Source organism: Panthera leo, chromosome B1 (genome assembly GCF_018350215.1).
Source record: "Panthera leo isolate Ple1 chromosome B1, P.leo_Ple1_pat1.1, whole genome shotgun sequence".
NCBI lineage: Eukaryota > Metazoa > Chordata > Mammalia > Carnivora > Felidae > Panthera > Panthera leo.
In genome coordinates, this window is record NC_056682.1 from 143,965,180 (window position 1) to 143,973,350 (window position 8,171).

Below are 8,171 nucleotides of genomic sequence, written 5' to 3' on the forward strand. Positions count from 1 at the left end.
TGAGTCACCTAGGTGCCCCAGTTTTCAGTTTTAGATGCTCAAATTGAGACAGTATAAACCATCCTTCCATCCTTCTATATGCACTGAAATGGAAGCCAGCATTCTGAGAGGGGAAAAAAAAATACATCAACAGCAGTTTGGACCCAGCAGTGTTCAGAAGGCTGGACTGTTCTAGTCGACCATCTGCGGTGCTTAGGGACCTTTTCAAGGATCCAGCAGGACGTCTGCCTGGGGAGTGGGTCGGTGGCGCCTGATCTCGCTCGCCTCTGCAGTCCTGTGGTGTTAACGGGCCTGTTTTACCGTGCAGACTTGGAGAAGCAAAGGCAAGTTCCTGTTATGGGCAGGGAGGCTAGTCTCCCGCGGCAGAGACCGCTGATGCTGTCTGGGAGAGGCCTTCCCCTCGCACAGCCTGGTGAGTAGTCCAGGAAGCAGCCGTGAGGAGGGCAGCGCAGTCAGGATTACGTGTGTCAGGGAGCATGAGGCATGGCGGGTACTGGGCCTGCCTCCTACATCGTCTGAGGGAGTAGCTGTGAGGATTCTCTCCCAGAGGCCTGGGGTGGCTCGGGCTTCTCTGTCAGGAGCGGGGCAGTTGCTCTGTGGGGAATCTCAAGGCTCTGTGTTTGGCACTGACGTGAAGGTGGCCCTCTGTGGCGACCTACATGGCTCCCCCGCCCACCTGGCTTGGGGGTCTTCTGCTGGGATTGCTCCTGAGAGGGGTTTCAGGCATATCTCCAGCTCCTCCGTTTTGCAGAGCAGGAGACAGTCCCTGACAGGTTTCCTGAAGTCATCCCGGTGATTTAACAACAGAATGGCAATAACATCCTGGTCAGTGGGCAGAGTGATGCCCGCTACGTGACAGAGACCCTGTTTATTAGCGGTTTGAAACAGTATTAAACCAGTGGGATAAACCTGCATTCTAGTCCCTGCCCCGCCACCATTTAGTTGCAAGAACTTGGACTCTCAGCCTCAGTGACCCTCAATTTCCTCATCTGTCTATCATTTACTGTATTCTAAGCATCACTATTCTAATCATCGTACATACCTCAAGTCATTGAATCCTAAAATCAATCCAGTGAGATAGGTACTGTCGTCACCCCCACTTTAAAGATGAGAAAACCGAGGCACGGAAAGGTTAAGTCATGTGACTAATAAGGGCAGAGTCAAGAGAGCAAGCCAGGCTCCAGAGCTCTTGTTCTTTTTTTTAATTAAAGACAATTTTTTTTAACATCTACTTATTTTTGAGAGACAGAGAGAGACAGAGCATGAATGGGGGAGGGGCAGAGAGAGGCAGACACAGAATCCAAAGCAGGCTCCAGGCTCTGAGCTGTCCGCACAGATCCCGACATGGGGCTCAAAACCACGGACCGTGAGATCATGACCTGAGCTGAAGTCAGACGCCTAACCGCCGGAGCCACCCAGGCGCCCCTAGAGCTCTTGTCCTAATCCCTGGGCTAAGTGTGCTCTGACACCCTGGCCATCCACTTATTGATGTGAAAGCTTTGTAACAGTATCCTTGAAATTCACCTGTGTAGTGTTGGACAAAGACTTGTTTGTTAAAACAGTTGCTTTTCAAGGCAAAATGAATAAATAAACAGAGGTAGAAGGGACTCTACAGGTTAAAAGATTTAAGAGACATACCAACCAATTACAATGTTGGGACTTTATTTGGGTCCTGTTTCAAATATGCAAATTAAAAAAAAGACAATTGGGGAAATGTGGACTGCGTATTTGATGATATTAAGGGATTAATGAAGGTGTGATAATGATAAATGACTTTGTCCCCCCTCCCCCTCCCAAAAAAATAGAATCCTTACCTTTTTAGAGATAGATGCTGATGTAGTTACAGATTAGATGCTGTCTGAGATTTGCTTCCAAATAATCGAGAGGTTGGGAAGTGAGTGGGGAAATAGAATAAGATTGTCCATGTTTAATAATCATGGAAGCTGGATGACAAATGCATTTGAGTTCATTATACTCTGCTTTTGTTTGGCACTTTCCATTACAAAAAGTTAAAGAAAATCACCCTGTTTAAATTTTTGTTGTATTTCTCAGAAATGTTGAAAGCACCGTGGACCTACTTCACAGGACTAGTGGGAAGAAGGACAGTACCTAGGGAGAGAACAATTAGGATCTGCTTAGAGGATTTACCTTCCAAGGGGTCACTTATTTGAGGGTGATCCTGGGTCCTTTCCACCTGGCAGATAGAAGATTCTTCTGGGCCGCATGAATGCATGTGCATATGAATGAATGAATGCAAATGACTGGTGTACAGGAAGAGAATGATTCTGTCACGAGAGCAGAAAAAAGAATCTAATCTCGGGGCCAAATGTAATGATAAAATGATTCTTTGTTTCCCATTTAGCCAAATTGTGTATTTTAAAAAAGTGTTTATTTTTGAGAGAGAGGGGGGAGAGAGAGAGGGCAGAGAGAGAGGAAGACACAGAATCCGAAGCAGGCTCCAGGCTCTGAGCTGTCAGCACAGAGCCCGACGTGGGGCTTAGATCATGACCCGACCCGAAGTCGGATGCTCAACTGACTGAGCCACCCAGGCGCCTCGCCAAATTGTATATTTAAGGGGAGCTTTATCTACCACAGTCATAATAAGGACCAAAATACTTATACAGCATTCCCATTTGTCCTGGTGGACACCTGTCCACAAAGAGATTTACTAACACAAAAATCTTCACTCTGAAGGGATGTCCCCACCACTACACCTCTCAGAGCCCATACTCTGTTCTGAGCTCTATTGCCTTGTTTTGTGTGCTCAGCCCAGAATCATCCCAATTCTTCTGAGTTCGCTCTGAGGAACTGGCATTACTCTTCTGTCTCCAGGATTGTCTGTAACCTATGCCTGCCAATCACCGTATAGCATTCCTACGGCCACAGCATTTGTTTTGGAATGGGCATTTGACTCGAGCCAAATCAACCGGGCCCAGTCGAAACTAATCCTGGGACTTTTGTATGAGTGTGACTAGAAAAGACACACCATCCTTGAACCTGAAGTTGGGAACAGATACGCCTACCTGAAGGGAGAGCCTGCTTGATAAAGCAGAGTGGAGAGATGTCAGATTATGACAACATCATTTGAACCCCTGGGTCCAGCTGTACCTGAGGCCATACAGTATACTGCATGTGGTTTGCTAAAATCCTGAAATATAACCAACACAATCTCATAGTAGCAAAGTACATATGGAATAAAGATTCTCTTATAAGCCTAGTGTTGCTGGGAAAGAAGAGATATTAACCAACCATAGATGCAGACGCAGAGTAGAAAAGTTTCTCTGTTGTAGTAGTTGGGTAAGGCACTGGCAGAGATCAGGACCAATGTATTAAACATCCTATGCATTCTTCCTGAGAGTTGAGAGAAACCAGGGGACTAGACAGACTCCTGAGCAGGTGAAATGCTGCTTGAATGCCTTGCCGACGTGTGTGATGAGGTGACTTCACCCTGAGTGCTCCGCTGCCTTGTTTATGCTTGGCTGTAGCATCAGACATATCCAGATTGTGGTGATGAGTAACTCTGGGCTTTCCCCAGCTTCAGACACAGGATGAGTTCACATTTTATCTTTCAGCCTCTCAATACCCCAGTTGGAGCTTGTGAACAGAATGATTGAAGCCTAGCCTGCAGGTGCTGTGAATGTTCGACAGTAATTCAACATTCAGTGAATCGGAATCTCTGGGCTTGGTGTTATAGGTCAGGGTTGACAATATGTATCTTTGTATAGTGATGAGAATATGTATCATACCAGCTGTGAGAGCTTGGGCAAGGTATCTAAGTTTTCTGTTTAATTTCCTCACCTGTAAAGTGAGAATAGGGGCACCTGGGTGCCTCATTCGGCTGAGCAACTGACTCTTGATCTCAACTTAGGTCATGATCCCAGGGTTGTGGATCGAGGCCTGGGTTGGGCTCCAGGCTGAGCGTGGAGCCTGCTTGAGATTCTCTCTCTCTCTCTCTCTCTCTCTCTCTCTCTCTCTCTCTCTCTCTCTCTCCCCCCCCCTCCCCCGCTTCTCTCTCTCTCCCTAAAATAAAATAAAAGTAAATAAAATAAAATGAAAATAATAGTCCCTACCTCATAGGCTTGTTGTAAGGTTAAATAAGTTAATGACTTTTAAGCACTTTGAAAAGAAATTGGCACCTTATGTTAGCTATCATTATTACTGCAAAATAACAATTTTCTGCCTCGGACAAACATTTCCTCTAGAACCTGGAGATCTGAAACAAGACAAAGAAAAGGCAAAAATACGAGGATTTATGAAAATTGTGAAAAGCTCTGTGAGAGTGTGCAATACTTCTCAGATATCGGACTCTGAAGTCTTGTGTTTTAGTTTTCTGAGATACCGAGTCTGTTGGAAAGCTTGTCTGGAAGTATCTTACAGGGGATGAAGGCATTGTATGTTTGTTTTAGGGTTCTGCTAGGGACCAGTCATAGGCAGGCTAACTAAAATCTTGTAACCACACCTACCCAGACAGTGGTTTCCGTAAATCTCAGTAGTTAAGCTGGTAGGGGTTCGAGAGAGTTCTTTGAAATGCTCAGGTAGCACGGGAAGTGGTAGTAATTCAAGACTTGGGTTCAACTTTAGCCAATGTCTCCAGGAGACGATGAGGGTTGGTAACAACCAACCCCTAGGTTTTCAGAGAGGAAATGGTGTTGATTTCCATTTGTAGAATGCTGTTGTTATAATTCTCTTTCCCTTCCTTTTTCCCCTCCTCTTCCTCCTTTCTCTCTGTGTTTCACAGGAAGTCTATATTCCCCTCTCCAGAAGTAACCACTTTTAACAGTGTGCCATATATCTTTTGATTTCTTTTTCTGTATGTTTACACACACTTAGAAACTGTTTTGTAGGAGGGTCTCCGAAATTTGTACGTAAGTGGGATAATATTTTGAGTTGCCATTTATTTCTTTTCACTTAAAGTGAGCCTTTTCTTTCCATGCCAATACATGGAAATAGATGGACCTATCTCTTTCTTTTCAATCGTTGCTTCTTATTGCATTATGTAGGTACACCCTAGTTTGTCACCACTTGATGGAATTTTATTTCCTTTCCATTTTTTCGCCCTTGAAAAATTCTCATAGCCCTCTTTGGGCACACGCAGAACCTCTTTGTCATGTAAGGCACGTTTAAAAATAACTTGCTGAAACTGTTTTGAGATTTATATTACAGAATACATTTTCATTTCCCTCGAATCTTTCCCAGTCCTTATGGGGCCTTGGTGAGTGTGAACCTTTGGGTAGCCCTATTTTATTGTTGGTTAAAACCATTTCCCATCTTTTCAACAAAATATGGCCAAATAATGGTGATGGCCACAGAAAGGTGAAAGGTGTATCTCAATAAGACACTCTACTCTTAAGACCCATCTACGAGTGGCATCGTGAGAATGGCAGCCAAAACCTTTTTTGAAATCCTAAGGATTTCAGGTAATTTCCTTCGGGTGTGTAGCCTGGCAACACTTTGTACCATTAGAAAATCGACCTCTTTCAGAAGCACCAGTACCATTCAATTTAATTGGTCTGTTGAGTGCGCTTTGCTGGCAAGTCTATAGCTGAATGCCCGTCTCCACAAGGTGCTCGTCATCCGTATTTGTGGTTGGCATCCTGCACAGCCTGTATACTTCACTATCTTTGTTTAATGAGACACTTCTATTTTAAAAAGCATGAGGCCAGATCCGCTGAGTCAGATGTGATATTATCTTTCAAGTGCACAAGCTCTACCACAAGGATTTGGGAAATTTATTACATGACACAAATGTGTCAGGAGCTCCCTTGCTGCCAACGACCACAAAGGAGCTAAGATTAGTTCAAAGACTGTTTAGTGACTTGATATCTGAGACAGTGTTACTCAAAGTCGTGAGCCTGTGAACTCTTTTTTTTTTTTACTAGTCCAGAATGAGATACGGCAACGTTCTGGTTGTTCCAGAACGTCAACCATTAAAATGGTTCCATTCACAGAAAAAAGTCTTGCCGTGAAAAAAACGCCATGAAAAAATTTTAGTTTTCAAACGTATAATGGATTCTACATTCCACAATTATTTACGTAATATTTTACCTTTTTATTAAAACTACAGTGTGCTTCGTGGCATAGTTGATTTGCATTCCTTGCAAACTCCTTAGTCTGTCCGCTGGTCTGTGAACCACATTTTAAGTAGCACTAGGATGCTTTATGAAGTTGAACGAACAAATGAATAAATGAAGCATATCTAATCTGGATTAAATGGCTTTTCAGGGTTGAGGTGGGAGGATGGAGAGAAGGATGAATTGTTTTCTCTCTCAGTGGGGCAGTGTTCTTTACCTGCTTTTGAGCTCTCACAGAGAGGGAAGTTATTTAAGGCACACCATTGCCTGTACCACTACCCTTCCCCACTAAATGCATTTTCCTCTCTTGTTTTTGCCCTCCTTCCTGTTCTTCTCTCCTTTTTCCATGCTTCTGGCATGGAATTTAAAGAAAGAAAATATATACGGAAAGCTCATTGTTTTATGTTTCACACACAATGGAATACAACTCTCACCACAACTGGGTTAGGAAAGCATTACTGTCTACTTTGTAAATGCTCAGAGAAATTCAGGAACTTGGTCCGGGTCCTACATGTGATAAAGTGGCCGGCTTGGGCCTTGACTCTAGGTCTGTTTGGTTCTCTCCCGGGGGGGGTTGGTCTGCTACTCTCATACCCGAGGGGGTGCTAAGAGAAATCCAGATCCTGGGACAGGACTTGGAAAGTGCCCACACTGACACATGCAAGTTCCATTTTGGAACTTTAAGATTCCATTACTCTCCCAGTCTCGGCACCTTCTTTAATTGCCTAAGTTCTGCTACGTCGTCCCCCACTTCTCCAGATTTGTTACTTTGTGTCCCTGTAGGTTGTGGATGCCTTCATCTCATTTTTGCATCCCTCACAAGAGGGTATGGGGCTTTAAAAGCAGGACACGTGATGGATGGGTTGTTACACTGAATGTTAGTCTGTAAACTTCTTCATGTGCCTAAGATAAATATTAGATGAATGAGACCGAGTGAGACTCAGGCACTTAAGCTTTAAGGTGTGATATGAATCTGAGCATGCGTGTAATCCTATAACGCAGTGCGGAGAAAGGCATCGGGCAGCCCATTCTCCTGAGATGCACTCCTTGCTGCCTGTTACTACTCTGTAACCTCCTTGAGGACAGGAACGGAGTCTGTTTCCCCAGTGCCTGGCACATGCCCTGGCATACAGTTCCTGGTACTTGAAAAACGTGTAGAATTAATGAATGTGCTCAGCACTTGTTCTTAAACCGCTGTTCCTGGTGCTGTTAACTCCCACACGGTTCTTAGATCACAAAGTGCATCTTCTTCTGCTCTTGGATTTCCTGGTCCTGATCCAATATTTTTTTTCTTCCTTTTTTATCCCGGCCAGCTCCTGCTTTGCAACAGGCCCCAGTCTATGACCAGATGCACAGCAGAGAGGACAGTGAGAGATGAGACAATTGTTAGAAGCACGGAGAAGTGAGGTATGAGGAAGCGATATGAAAGGAAGACCATGTGGCCCAAGGAGAAGGCAGTCACTGGTGCAGACAGCTCACGCCCCATCCAGCTTGCCTCCAGCAGACCCACTGACTATCATGGCCTTCCCATTGATCCAAATGGAGGAGCCAATTATACCTTTGAGCTTCCCTCTGGAAGCACTGAATTTGACAATGTGTATGACAGATCAGTAAAATTTGGGGGGAGGAGTATCCAGCGAGCACGGGCATGCTAGGACATCCCCTCTGAAGTAAAAGACAAATTATTACGGCTTGCATCTCCCACTGTGAGGAAGGAAGCACAATGCCTAACAGGCCGTTTTGGATTTCGAAGGGAGCACATTTCACACCTAAAAATACTGCTCTCAGCTGTTATACTTGGTGACATGAAAAGCTGCCAGTTTTGAGTGAGGCACAAGCAGGAAAGGGCTCTATGGAACATCCACATTGTGCTAAAAGCAGGCCTGTCACTTGGATCACTTAACCTAGCAGACTCTATGATTTTGGAGTTATTGTGGAGGGAAAACAATGCAGGAGAGATTAAAGCAAAACCACAGTGTGTGTGTGTGTATATATATATATATATATATATATATATATATATATATATATTCTTCATTTTTCTCTGCTCATTTTATTGGATAACTGTATAAAAACCACATACAGCACATTACTGGAGAA